The sequence below is a fragment of the Nycticebus coucang genome, chromosome 7 (assembly GCF_027406575.1).
Source record: "Nycticebus coucang isolate mNycCou1 chromosome 7, mNycCou1.pri, whole genome shotgun sequence".
Taxonomy (NCBI): domain Eukaryota; kingdom Metazoa; phylum Chordata; class Mammalia; order Primates; family Lorisidae; genus Nycticebus; species Nycticebus coucang.
The window spans coordinates 98,722,792-98,737,857 of NC_069786.1; the positions used below are offsets into that span (position 1 = coordinate 98,722,792).

Genomic DNA, 15,066 nt, shown 5'->3' on the forward strand with positions numbered 1-15,066 from the left:
ACCACAGCACTACCCATGGCAACAAAGTGAGAGTCTATCTCAAAACAAACCAACAAACAAATAAACCCCCCCCCAAATGTGGTAGATACACAAGATGGACTATCATAGAAATACAGCGCTGAGTGAATAAAGCAAGAAGTAAAATGAGGCCACAATACCATTTATGTAAATTATTTTCTGTACTGTACTTACAAATATTAAAATGCTTGCCTTTGAAGGGAGGATAGGAAGCAAATTTGGAGAAAGGTATGGGGATAAGAGGGAAACTTTAAAAAACCTATGCCCTACTGCCTTTCGGCAGTCTACTTAGCATATAATTATTATTGCATCCCTTCACTACTTAGAAGTCTACTTGTGCCTGGACTTGTAAACATTTGCTGGAAGCAATGTACACAGCAGAACTGGCAATCTCCACAATGTAAACTATGTGGGTGCAGTTTCTGCCAAGTTTTTAAAAGGCCATGTTGTTTTCATGTTACTACCTAGCAGTTTCAAAGCAGTATAATCAGATTTCAATTAATGAAATGGTAAACAAGTGAGATTAAGCTTCTATGTAGACATTTTCAGGTTTATGGTTACTTGGTCAAGGCTCCAAAGAGAAAGGTAAGGGTTTTCAAAGTGGTGCAAAGTAAGCTACATTCCTTACACAAACCTCTTTCTTATGTGATGAAAATCAGCCACAAGCTACACTGGAAATCTCTAGTTTCTCTTTTCTTTCTTTCACTCATTCATTTATTCATTGACACAAGAGTTCAACTTTGTCACCCTTGGTAAAATGCCATGGCATCATAGCTCATAGCAACCTCAAACTCAGGCTCAAGTGATCCTCTTGCCTCAGCCTCCCGGTGTAGCTGGGACTACAGGCGCTGCCACAACGCCCAGATATTTTTAGAGAAGGGATCTCTCTGTCTCAGGTTGGTCTCGTCTCATGAGCTCAGGTGATCCACCTGCCTTGGCCTCCCAGAGTGCTAGGATTGTAAGTGTGAAACACTGCGCCTGGCCTTCTCCTTTCCTTTAAAACACACAAGCAACACAACATGCACATGTGCACTTGTGTTTCTCATAAAGCAATATATTTACTTTTAAGAATCCAGGTAGTGCATAAATATGAAGAATCAAATATAAGGTACTTATATTTGCTATAAGCTATCATTCACCAAGAGAAAGGATGTTAATATGCTGTGTCACAGCCCATTCATTTATCTTTCATGTCAACGTACTATTGATCTATGTTATCATTTAATGATACAGGATTATAAAATTATAACCACTGATTATTCCCATCAGTGACTTTCTAACAATTAAAAGGTTATTTATCTACTATAAAACTCAAGGATTAGTAAGAGGGGCCAGCAAATTGACTGTAAAAAAGGCAGGTCCTAAATCAGGATTTTTCAACCTTTTTTATCATTAGTGTTTTTCAACTTTTTTTTATCTCATGGAACACTGGAACCTAGAGTTAAACCTCTGTGGCACACTTAAATTATGTTGATCAAAAAATCAAAAAGGGTAAAAGGTGGCACCCTAGCTCAGTGGGTAGTGCACTAGCTACATACACCCAGCTAAAACAACAATGACAACCGCAACAACAACAACAACAACAACAACAAATATCCAGGCGTTGTGGCAGGTGCCTGCAGTCCCAGCAATTTGGGAGGCTGAGGCAAGAGAATCGCTTAAGCTCAAGAGTTTGAGGTGAGCTGTGACGCCATAGCACTCTACCAAGGGCGACAGCTGGAGATGCTGTCTCAAAGAAAAAGGGGGACGGTTTAAAAAAAAGGTATACTCCAATGTACTCAGCTCTACTATGAAACTAATTTGTGGCTTTCACATGAAAGCTATAACCCAGTTACAACCTAAGAATAGGGGGAAGGGGGAAAAGGAAGGGAGGAAGGGGGGAGGATGGGCGGAGGGAGGGAGATTGGTGGGATTACACCTGTGGTGCAGCTTACAAGGGTATATGCAAAACGTAGTAAATGTGGAATGTAAATGTCTTAGCATAATAACTAAGAAAATGCCAGGAAGGTTATGTTAACCAGTGTGATGAAAATGTGTCAAATGGTCTATGAAACCAGGGTATGGTGCCCCAGGATCACATTAATGTACACAGCTATGATTTAATTAAAAAAAAAAAAATATATATATATATATATATATACACTTCCTGTGCTTTGAACCTCTTGAAAATAATTTAATTAATAATCTTTAGAGATTTTTGTGGCATACCTAAGATCCTCTCACGGCATATCAGTTAAAAATCACGGTATTGAATGTTAGATATTTTAGGCTTTGAAGCCATATAAGGTTGCTGTTACATATTATCTTTGTTCTCTTTTTCTTAACCCTTTAAAAATGTAAAAACTATTCTTAGCTTATAGGATTGGCCAGATTTGGCTCATATGCATTATTTGTTGACTTCAGATTCAGAGGTCCTCAAACTTTTTAAACAGGGGGCCAGTTCACTGTCCCTCACAGACGGCTGGAGGGCCGGACTATAGTTTAAAAAAAAACAAAACTATGAACAAATTCTTATGCACACTGCATATGCCTTATTTTGAAGTAAAAAAACAAAATGGGAACAAATATCACACCACGGCATGTGGCCCGCAGGCCGTAGTTTGAGGACCCCTGCAAAATTCTTACAGAAAATGCATAAGCAACTGAATAAGCACCATCGACATGCTTTCAAAACTGTATCTCTGGAAAAGAATTGTCTTTTGATGGATGTCCCAGAGTGACAGCATCAAAGGAGACAGTCAATATATAAAAATGCTTAAAATAGAATTGATTGCCATTTATATATCCCTAGTTTTATGCCTCTCTTTCATCGTCCATTTTTTTTCAAACTCATTTCTATAAAAGGTCATGATGGGCTTAGAATATGAAAAAGGAAGCAAATTATTATTTAGCAGTCAAAAATAATTAATGGTTATATGGTAGTTTAGTCAAAAGAAATAAGAATTCAAAGGTAATTCTAAATACAAACTTCAAATTGGTAGACCCCAGTCTCACATTTATAAGACAGTCTTGATATATTTTTTGAAGAAAAAGAGCAACTTGGCAAGCTCTGTCTGAAATTCTGTACCCTTTTAAGCAAGCAGTAGCTTCTCTGTGCTCTTTGGCAAAACAGCTACATAATACTATATATACAGCAGTGGTTCTCAACCTTTTCACACCAGGGGCTTGTTTCATGGAAGACAATTTTTCCATGGACTATGGGAAATGAAGAGGAAGTGTTTTTGAAATGATTCTGCAAGCAACTGATTTATTATGGTTTCTGTGCAGTCAAACCTCTCTGCTAATGATAATCTGTATTTGCAGTCACCCCCCAGTACTAGCACCACGGCCTCAGCTCCACCTCAGATCAAGCATTAGATTCTCACTGCACCCAAACATAGATCCCTTGTATATGTAGTTTACAGTAGGGTTGGAGCTCCTGTGAGAATCTAATGTCACTGATCTGACAGGAAGCAAGCAATGGGGAGCGGCTGTAAATACAGATAAAGCTTCACTTTCTCCCCTGTCCACTGCTCACTTCCTGCTGTGCTGCCCAGTTCCTAACAGGCCATGGACCTGTACTGGTCTGCCACCCAGGGATTGAAGACTGCAGCTATATAGTACATTTGATTCTAACACTGCAAAAACTTTTTCAAGGATGATTAGCAGAAGGAGAGAGAGCAAGGGTGGGATCTCACCTAATGTGCACACTGTGAGGGTGTATAACACACTCGCTGGGTGAGGAGCTCTTTTACAACTGGAACTTTACTCTGGAAGGGAGAACACTGTAACCTAAAAATTTGTACCCTCGGCTCCGGCGCCTGTGGCTCAAGCAGCTAGGGCACCAGCCACATGCACCTGAGCTGGTGGGTTCGAATCCAGCCCGGGCCCGCCAAATAACAATGAGGCTGCAACCAAGAGATGGCCGGGCGTTGTGGCAGGGGCCTGTAGTCCCAGCTACTCAAGAGGCTGAGGTGGGAGAATTGCTTGAGCCCAGGAGTTAGAGGTTGCTGTGAGCTGTGATGCCACGGGACATTCTACCCAGGGTGGCAGCTTGAGGCTCTGCCTCAAAAAAAAAAAAATAAATAAATAAAAAAATTGTACCCTCATATTAATTTGAAATAAAAAAAAAAAAAAAAAAGAAACCATTGGCTTGGTGCCTATGGCTCAAGCGGCTAGGGTGCCAGCCACATGCATCTGAGCTGGCGGCTCGAATCCAGCCTGGGCCCGCGCAACAACAATGAGGCTGCAACCAAAAAATAGCCGGGCGTTGTGGCGGGCGTCTGTAGTCCCAGCTACTTGGAAGGCTGAGGCAGGAGAATTGCTTGAGCCCAGGAGTTGGAGGTTGTTATGAGCTGTGATGCCATGGCACTCTACCCAGGGCAACAGCTTGAGGTTCTGTTTCAAAACAAACAAACAAACAAAAAAAAAACAACAAAAACTTTTTCAAGATAGGTTTTCTTAAAATTTCTAAAGAATGGAGACTAAGTTTAGTATGCATTATTTAAATATTTAAAAGTTTGATAAACACACCCCCTGGGTGAGGGGCTCTTTTACAACTGGATAAAGCTTCTAGAAGCACTATTAATACCAAATTATTTCTAGAAGCACCATTAATACCAAATTATACCTAATAAAGTACACATTTATCATCTTAACACCTGACAGGAGAGCTCCTTTTAGGAAAGAAGTACTTTTCGTTTGGGAAAATACTTGGAAAAGTCACTTAGGGTGGAAGGTGAGTCCTCGCAGTACTAAAAATAAAGCTAAACTGCACTGCATGAGATTAGGGAATAACTTTTTTTTCTCCTGATAAGGAGAAAGTGCAGAGGGGTTGGGGAACATGTGGCTGCAGGGCCACATATGGCCTTCTGGATCCTTGAATGTAGCCTTGTAACTAAATCCAAACTGAACAAATCCTCTGAAGTCAGGATTTGGTCAAGGGGTGGCAATTGATGATCTGAAAGGCTACATGAGGCCACAGATTTCCCAATCCTAGAAGGGCTGTTGCTGTCATGAATTTACAGACCAGGATATTAATAAAATATCATCATATTATTAATAAAATATTATTAAAATATCATATTTTAATTTTTTAAACATAGAAAATTATGTCCTTTTGACTAACATAATGATTAAGAAAGGAAAGAAGTATAGGTCTTCAAAAGTGAGTGCTGCAGGGTAAATGGCACTATAGAGTTTATGGATTTCCAGTTATCTTAACCCAAAATGGGAGAAACATCTCAAGCAGAGGCATTTTATCTAAAAACTCTGTAGGTAATGAATGAAATAAGTACTGGGCTTCTAGAATCAAATAAATCCTCCTCAACAAGTCAGAAAGCATTTTGTTTCAATGCTGATTGGCAAAATTCAGGTACTAATCAAAAGACACCATCAACTGAAAACCTAGAAACACTTTACAGAAAATTAAGAAACAAACTGAACAACAGATACAACTCTGCTGGCAGATTTAAGAGTATTACTGTTTAATCTTCTCTTCAGGATTTATCTTCAAATAGCTAAGACCTCTTGAAACAACACTTTTAACATGGCAGTAAGAAAAAAAACATTAATTTTAAAAACAGCAACAAGTCATAAAGAGGTAGAAAATCTGTGCCCTAATTTCTCTTTGTCCCCTCTAACAATAAAATGTACATTTGCTTTTGGTGGCTTAAGAAGATCCTAAATCCTTCAGTTATTTATACAGTACTGAAAGTCTTCAGAAAAAGTTTCCGTATGATTACTGCCAAAAGCAGTACTATAGCAATATGGCCCTTCAAATCAACAAAGTAATCAGTGATAATCACAGGGCTACATTAAAAAAAAAACCAGAAAAAACAATGAAACATAAAAGTAACTAGTGACATCAGGACATGCGATATTATAGACAGTAACGGGATAACTTAAAATGGGGGTAAGTGATGGTCACCATGGAAGAATACTACAAACATATTTATAAACATATGTAATTCCAGATTTACTACAGAATTATTTGCATACTTAAGACATATAGCTATTTCAGTAATGTAATTCTAGGCAAGAGACTTTCTAATTATAGTATATTTAGGCATAAGACTAATTGTTTTTCAAAACCAATTATCACAATCATCTCTAGGACTTCAAAAGATTGCCTTTTGAGGGAGAATTGACATGTAAGGAATGATTTTGATTTGTACAAATAAGAACAAATAAATTTTTTGAGATATGGCTACTAGATATTTGCAACTCAGGAAACAATTAGATTCTGAGCTTGAAGGATACAGTAACTAGGTAGCTTAAGAAATTTGCCCACCTGCTTTTAATGGCAGGCCCAGTTCTTCAGGATTCTTTCTTGGGTCCTTTATCTCCTCAGGAATCTCTCCAACTTCAAAGGCCTTAATTTCCAACTACACTTAACCATGTGCCAGGCATCATGTTAAATGCTTTCTGTGTATGAGTCTCCTTTAATCTCACAATCCCATGATGTGGATATATTATCACCACCGTTTTATAGATATGAAAACTGAGGCTTAGTGGTTAATTACCTTGCTTAAACAAGTAAAAGCCAGGAATCAAACCCAAGTCTGTTTTTCCAAACTTGGGTCCTCTAATCTCTGAGCTCTACTGTCAAGAGAAATGGAGTGTGGGGACAGGGAGTTTATGTGCAGTTTGAAAAATCCTCAGAGATAATTCTATACAATCCTATCTTTCCACTCCTCTTTTTAAAAACACATATTATTGAATAAAGAATAAAAATACAGTAAACCTCCAATTTGTTCTTAAGTGATTTATATTTGCTTTCAGAAATGAATTATATGGTCCCAAAGTTGGTTGTATTTACAATAAGGCAGAATAATCTGTGTGTTTTTGTACGTCATATACCTCTTTAATAAGACAACTCCAAATCTGAGTTGGATGTTGCGTTTAAATGGGTTATTCTACAATCGAGAAAATAATGCAAATGGATTTGGAATTAATTGTTACTTGTTCTGAGCAACTAAAGGTTATTACCTTTTCTAGAACAGACCCAAATAAATCTCTATTCCAATAAATTAATTCCAGTGATATTTAGTATCTTGCAAATGGCAGGCATTCAAGAAATATCTGTTAAAATGAATCAGGCTGTAGTCAAGTTACATCCTTGCAATCTATGGTAAGGAGAAAAATGAACTACATGAGAAACATGGGACTGTTAACGCATAGGGAAAGTGAAGGCTTTCTTAACCTAATTTACAAAAATCTACATACATCTCTCATGGGTTTCAGTAAGAGATGTTTGTGTATGTGCAGAGCTATACCAATTAAGCCCATCTGTTATACTGAAGTTGTAAACATTCCCTAGAGATAGGATTGACAATATTATGGCAACCTCTCCCAATCTTTAATACTTTGTTTTCCACAGTTTTCTTATTTTACAAACATTGATGGTAAAATGTTTTTCCCCTAAAGTTAAGACATGATAATGAGGAAAAGTCCAATAAATTGCCATGGGAGGTAAAAAAAAAAAATTATTTGACGACCCAGGGTCATTACTATGAATAGCAATTACTGTACTCTAATGAGTACTGTGATGTCCTCTAACACTGTAAGCTTTTAAGGGGCTCTTTTTGGGTGATGTCACCAAGACCTGAGAATAAAAGGCAATCTGTTCTTATCTCCCCTCACAACAAGAAGAATTCTAGACCCATCCACAGTTAAAGAGCTCTTTCTCCCTATACCAATTGATCCCAAATTGCTAATTTCTTCAGATTTTAAGTCCACGTCTAACTTTGTTTCCCTGCTCACTAGGAGGCTATCAACCATTACACTTGGCTGTTGCTACTGTGCCTCACCTTTTCTAACCTGCTGTTGGCTGTGAGAAACCAGATAACCAGGTTATCAGAGAACTCACAAAGTGTCTGCTTGAGACTGAACCCTAGGGCCTATTTTTTCTGCCCTTGCCTGGTTTCCCAAATACCTCTTTCATCCCTCCAGCATCAGGGATTTAGTTGGCTTTCTTTTCTTCTTTGGAACTGTCACCAACTGGTATTCTTTCCCCTAAGCTGGCGCCTCCCAAGAAATGCTTGAGTCCTTCTCTCTTCTTTTGTTAGAATTTTACTGTTACTCACTATAAGGAAATATAGAGTGAATTACAATATGGAAAAGAGTGTTTAGAAAATTAAAAAATTTTTCATCATGATTTTGCTCTTAATTAGCATTTACTGAATCCTCTTCTTGGCTAATCCGAGAAGACGAGGTGGTCACTAGTCATTTCTTCCTGAGTATATTGTGAGCTCTGTGAAGGAAGATATCTTATTTTTCTATGTCCAAAACCTAACAGCAAATGACACATAGTAGGCTTGCAATACATGCCAACTACCTATAAACTTAATGATTAAAAATGTTAGTACACTGAATTACAGAATTTAAGGGGGAAAAAAGTTGACTATTAATCCACGGTCAGTCTGACATCAACTAAATGAATGCCTTGACAAACAAAATCAAACTAAGATTGAACATTCTAAAGAAAACACTGTATTTGCTTTGTGAAAAACTGCATGAAAGAGTTTGGTGTTAACGGGGTGATTTATCATTTTTATAGCAATAATACAGTACACACTTTTCTTGTAATAACTAAAAATAACTAGTTGTCAGTCTCACAGGAAAGCTAAACTGAACCTTTCTTTGGCTCATTGCTTAGTTTTAAGACATTCTTCACTACGAACATTTGCAGCTGATTATAAATGCATTTAAAATAAGCCCCACACCAAATGAGAAACAATCAGATATCTTCTTTTTGAATAAGCCTCATTTTGTGACTAAAAATAAAACAAAAGCAAATTCAGCTGGTCTATCCTAGCATTAGCTGAGAAAGATAAGAATGATTGAAAAGAAATGTTTTTGTCTGTTTTAAAGTTGTTAAATTACTTGCTTTAGCAACAGTACTAGCATCTCAGAGACAAGACATTTTAGCTGGTTTCCAATCCATTAACATCCTGCAGTTTACTACCCATATATACCTCAAATCGACCCACTTTTCTCCATCTCCTCTTCTACTAACCTAGTTCAAACCTTTATCTCTTAGCCCTATAACAGGCCCCCTGCTTAATCTCTTGTTCCTCTTTTAAAAACTAAATTCCTTTTTAAAAAATTCCGAGTTTCACTAAGCCACAGGCACCGCCCAGGTGCCGCCCCATATACCGAGGGTGGCGGGTTCAAACCTGGCCCCAGCCAAACTGCAACAAAAGAATAGCCGGGCGTTGTGGCAGGCACCTGTGGTCCCAGCTACTCGGGAGGCTGAGGCAAGAGAATCGCCTATACCCAGGAGATGGAGGTTGGTGTGAGCAGTGAAGTCACAGCACTCCACCGAGGGCGATAAAGAGAGATTCTGTCTCTAAAAACAAACAAACAAACAAACAAACAAATCCCAAGTTTCACATAAAATCTAGAATAAAATCCAAACCTCTAACCACGGTCTCGGAGATCTGACCCAGTCTGGTTTCTGCCTACTTCTCCCTCATCTGGCACCACTCTCCTCCTTGCTCATATTCAGCCAAAGGCCTTTAGTCACTTCCTCATTACACTCTCTCCTATCTCTGGGCCTTTGTAACTGTCTTTCCCTGTAACTATATTCTTCCCTCTTGTTCTCTGTATGGTAACCACTTCAAGTCATCTTCAGAGATAAAGTATCAGTCCACTTGATCAAAAGTTGCCTCTCCTACCCTCTTACCTTTCTTTTATAACTCAGCAACTAATTTGTTTCTTTCATACACATATTACAATTTACTCCCTGAAAGCCTTCTTAAAAAGAAAGAGAAAGATGCCATCGTCTCCCTTTCCTCTTCTTTGCACATCAAAACCAGAGAGGAATATATGGCAGGATCTCAAGCAATGTAATAAATAATTGCTGCTGAAACAAACTATTAATTAAAACTGGTAGGTAAATTCTTTCACCATTAACACGAACAATTCATCAACACCATTGTCACACGATATAGTATTGATACTCTTAAATTAGGTCCTATTTTATTTTAACTTTTTTGTGACTTGTCAAAAAGCTTTTTAAAAAGAAAGAATTCAAAGTATGGCAAGTGCTGACAGACAAATAGAGAGAAGTATCAAAGACCTCAATAATCTGTACAAAATGAATTAGTTCCATCTCTATACCACCAGCAGGCTTTGATGCTTATTCTCTGGCAGGAATAAAACACTGTCAGGTAGTAAAACAAGATATTCCCAAGATTATATGAGTCAGTAGTAAAGGTAGGAATAAACTCAAAACAATTACATATTAAGCAGACAATTATAAAAGAAGCATCAATAAAGTAACTTCAGTTAACAACTGGTCAATCAGCTATTTATCAGATAGTTGTCAATAACCACCACTTGAATTGAACCAAAAGTATTACAAAAAGACAAGCAGTAGCATACAACCATCTCCGCCCAAAGGATCTAATGAGCTCCAGGATCTAGATTAGATATAATATTCAATGAGCTAAGAAATCTAAGAACTAAGATACCACCAGATAATAAATATTTAATGAGTTTTGCAACAGAATTGTCCTATAGATTGTCAGTGGGAGGAGAGCTGTTTTCTAGCTGAAGTGATATGGCTTCACCAAGGAGGCAGGATTTAAATGGGCTCCTTACATTTGAAAAGATTTGGATAGGTGAGAATAGGAGTGTAAAGGAAAATCTCAGCACCCTCCCCCTACCAACTCCTTATGCAAAAAAGAAGGTAAAGGCCTCCAGCACTTGTGAAGGACAGGCTCCAAAGGTTATTCATTAAGGGAAGTCACTGCTGGCATGCCATATATAAAGAAATACAAACTATAACTTTAGGTCAGGAGGCTCCTAAAACTGCTCAATCAGCTATTTATTAGATTGCTGTCAATAAGTGCCACTTGAATTGAACCAAAAGTATTAGAAAAAGACAAACAGTATGCAACCATCTCTATCTACCCAAAGGATCTAATAATCTCCACACCCAGCCTAATATTAGGCATTTCTAACGCTGTCAGAGGCTTAAAGGTTATTTGGCTTAAAGCAGTGTAAGCACTATAGAAGTGTCTATTAGATACATAAAATCACTCTTTAGAGTGGAAAAATACTGACTATGCTATGATAGCTGTGTAAAAGTTAATGATTTATACAAGGAAAAGTAAAATGTCAAAAAACAAATCCAGTTTTTAAGTATAAAAAGCCACATACAAATTCTTTCTAAATCTTCTTTTGTGGCCAGGCATGGTGGCTCACATCTGTAATCCTAGCACTCTGGGAGGCAAAGGTGGGTGGATTGCCTGAGCTCACAGAGTTCCTGAGCCAGAGTGAGACCTCATCTCTAAAAATATCTGGGTGTTGTGGTGAACACCTGTAGTCCCAGCTACTTGGTAAGCTGAGGCAAGAGAATTGCTTGAGCCCAAGAGTTTGAGGTTGCTGTGAGCTGTGAATTTCACAGTACTCTACTGAGGGTGATAAAGTGAGACTTTGTCAAAAAAAAAAAAAAAAATCTTTTGTATACCTTAATGATTAGCTGTGCCCTTTAGAGTCTTCCTTATATTAACAATGGTTCTGTTTTAGTTTGACATTTCAATATTCAGACAAAATCTTTGGCTTTTTGTGGCAACAGCCACTTAATTGTTTTCCTTGTCTTTAATCTACCCTCCACAAGTCTCACTAGTCTTTCTAAAATACAAATCCAATGTTTTTCTACTGCTATAGCTCCTCTCCATTTCATCTCCCTCAGGGTAAAGCTTAAACTTACTGGTATATCATGTAACATCTTCCTAATCTAGCCTTAATCTCGTCTACAGCTTCATTTCTCAATACTTCTTTCCTTACTACAAAACCTGAACCACCTGCCACATCATGAAGGCTTTTAAATTTCTTTTGCCTAGAATACCTGCTTATATGTTTACTAAGGCTTCCATACAAAATACCACAGACTGAGTGGCTTAAACAACAGAATTTTATTTTTTCACAATTCTGGAGGCTAGAAGTCCAAGATCAAGGTGTTAGCAGGTTTGGTTTCTCCTGAGGCCCCTCTCCTTGGCCTCTCTAATATATCCTCACATGGTCTTTCCTATGTGTGCCTGCATCTCTGGTGATTTTTTTTGGGTCCAGATTTCCTCTTCTTATAAGGACACCTGTCAGACTGGATTAGGATCCACTCTCAGGGCCTCAAATTAATCACCCCAAACTCCTATCTCCAAATACAGTCACCTTCTGAGGTTTTGATGGTTAGGGCTTCAATATAAGCATTTGAGGAGGGCACAATTCAGCCTATAACACCTCTTCCCCTTTTCTCTGCCCAGGCTAATTCCCGTTTGTTTTTCTCGGACTGGCCCAAGCCTTTTCACTCCAAATTGATCTCAGTGCCCCTTCCCTGTGCTCCCATAGTACTTCTATACTGCTCTCCGTATGCTGCTTTCCCACGGACTGCTCAACCCAGTATCATTAATTGTCTCTTTTCCTCTTTTGGCTGTATTCCTTCCTTACAGCAAAGACTGTATCTCTAGCACTAACTAGCACAGTGTTTGGCTCAAAAAAGTATTTAACAAAGACCTGATTATTGAGGGGAAATGAACCACAGAACATGGAACTTGAAGTTAGACAAGCCTAGGTTCAAATCCTGGCTCTACCATTTACTTATCAGTCACTAAATGCTGAATTTCCATTCTAAATAAGGTAGTCACAAAGATAAATTACTTATTTATAATAAAAGCAGCCAGTTGCAGGGTTGCTGCTCAACAGGTGCTTAAAAAGGTTAAACATTCTGATCCTGCCTGGTTTGACACCCAGTTCTCTACTTGTAGTTCAATGACCTTGAGTATATTTACTATCCTCTCCTTGCTCTAGTTGCTTATCTATAAAAACACTTCATAGTGCTATTGCGAGGATAATACAGTTAAAACATTTAGATGAGTATAGTATTATATACATGCTTGCTATTATAAGACAACTGCAGGTCTGAAGAGATATGGCTGTAAACCATGAATAATTTAGTTTTTTAAACTACTCAGTCATTTAAATGTAACTATTACTTTAACACCTTGGAATTCGCCAACTAAACAGGATGGTAACTAAAGAGATTTAAAAACGGGTACAGATGATACAATCAGAGCTCAGAATAAACATGGATAATATTATCATCTGTCTCATTCCTTACATTGGTGTTTAATATATTTTGGACGCTGAAATAAAATTTTTAAGAATCAAGTTTTTCTACTTTGTGAAAATAGGAATATAGATGTTAACTATTTGCAGTAGAGAATAGCACTCATTGGCTCATATTTTCAATTGTAGACTCAAAAAACCTGTGAACTGGAAAGGATCCTTGTGCTGAAAGTCCAATCCTGTCATTTCTTACATAAGTAAAGTGAGATGGATTTGGAATTAGCTTTTAAGGTCTTACTGAGCAGCCCTGTGAGGAACTACAGACAAACTTGTTCAAAAGCACTGCAGCAAGGGTTCAGGACTGGCTCTAGACCTCCAAGGTGTGTTGGAATCAGTCTTAGTTAATAATACTGAAAAATCCTTTTTAACCATTCAACTGTTAACATCTATAATTTCTGAAGCAGGTATGTTACCTGACCTGTACCTCTGAGGCAAGGCAGAGATCTAGATTTAAATTTCTACTTGTGACATAAGAAAGTCTGAGTCTCTGATTAGTGCAACAAATTTGCTAAAGTGATTAAGTAAGCTGGAATACCAGGCAGATCACAACTATTCAAATGCTGGTTCTTTCTGACCTCTTCCACTGTATAATAAAAGTCTGTAAAGTAACAAAACACTGTTTTTCACACAGTATGTGCGTGCTGACTTGCTGGATATCACAACTTTAAGAATAGGAAGCTGGAATAACTGCTGTGGTGACAAAGTATCTTCATCCCTGCCTTTTCTCACAACCAGAAGTCCTTCACAATGTGTTCTAAGTGTCACCTCATCACCATTAACTGTTTGGAATCACTCAGATTTTCAATTCAACAGCAAAGATTTGAAAGTTAGGGAAAAATATGAAACAGACAAAGAAGTGGAAGAGTTCATTTATTTTTTGTTCCTATGGTCCATTCCAGCTTGATGATTTCCAGTAAAAAGTTACCTTTTTTTTTTTCCGCACAGAAACAGCAGGTCTAAGTAAAAGATGTGTAAGAAAGTAACTGAGTTTACCTCTATTATTACCACCCAGAAATGTTTTAAATTGTTTGGGAGGTTTTTATGCTATAAAGGACATCTGTCAATATCCATTATTGACGCTTCAAACTAAAGTCAACTGTTTTTCTTTTAAAAGACGTGTGATGTCTATCTCAAAATGGCAAGAAAAGCCCAACTCTATTCAGCACAGAAAAAGCTCTTTCCAATATCCTCTCCTCACGCTTACATCGCAGATGGCGACCGAAGCTTAAGGATTAATGTTCACACACTAAACCCACTCTTGCTCAAAGAGGGGCTCCAGATGGATGCCGTCCGTCATAAGATGACAGGGCTGCCAATCCTCTTAAGTGTGGCTGGTGTGAATCCCGAGGCCACATCTCAGCGCCCATCACTCTGCACCCACCCCGGGGAAACAACCCAATTCCTACCACGGGGCAGAAACCCAGCCTTCCCTCTGGCGTCTGGTGTGACCTTCCAGGATCCCAAGAGCGCGGGGCGGGGATGCTCCTTCGCCTTCAGGGGAAGTTGGCAAGGGCAAGTTTGAGTCGTGCGCGGGAAGGTTACTCACCGGAATGGCCCGGCGTCCTCCGTCGTCCGCCCGCGCCCCCTCAGGGAGAAGCCTCTAAAACGGCGGCAGCCTCGAAGCGGCAGCCTAAGCTGCAGCTGCTGCCAGTAACCGCCCGGGCGTGGCAAGGACTGGCGGCCGACTTCACAGCATCATCACTTGGCGACCTCGTTTCTGCAATGACGGCAAGTCAATGGCAGCCCCCACACAACTGGGGAAGCACGACAGAAACCACTCTCCCAGCAGCCTCCACGGCCCCAGCGCACGGCCTGCCGGGACTTGTGGTTTTCCATATGCTCCGCCCCCAGGGTTGTAGGCCCCGCCTTCTCTCTGCCCCCGGGGCCGGGGGCGGGGCCGTGGCGACCCCAGCCGGGGTGGGGCGAATGCGGTCC

The 15,066-nt window shown here is 39.1% G+C and overlaps 1 protein-coding gene across 2 annotated transcripts in view; it reads right to left on the bottom strand.

The window, feature by feature from the left end:
- The window catches only part of TRAK2 (trafficking kinesin protein 2), a 75,350-nt gene extending 60,350 nt beyond the window's left edge, over window positions 1-15,000 (bottom strand). For both annotated transcript variants that reach the window (XM_053596829.1, XM_053596830.1), the window contains exon 1: window positions 14,678-15,000. The gene's annotated coding sequence lies outside the window, so the exon portion shown is untranslated. The remainder of the gene's footprint in view (window positions 1-14,677) is intronic.
- Window positions 15,001-15,066: the final 66 nt, after the last annotated feature.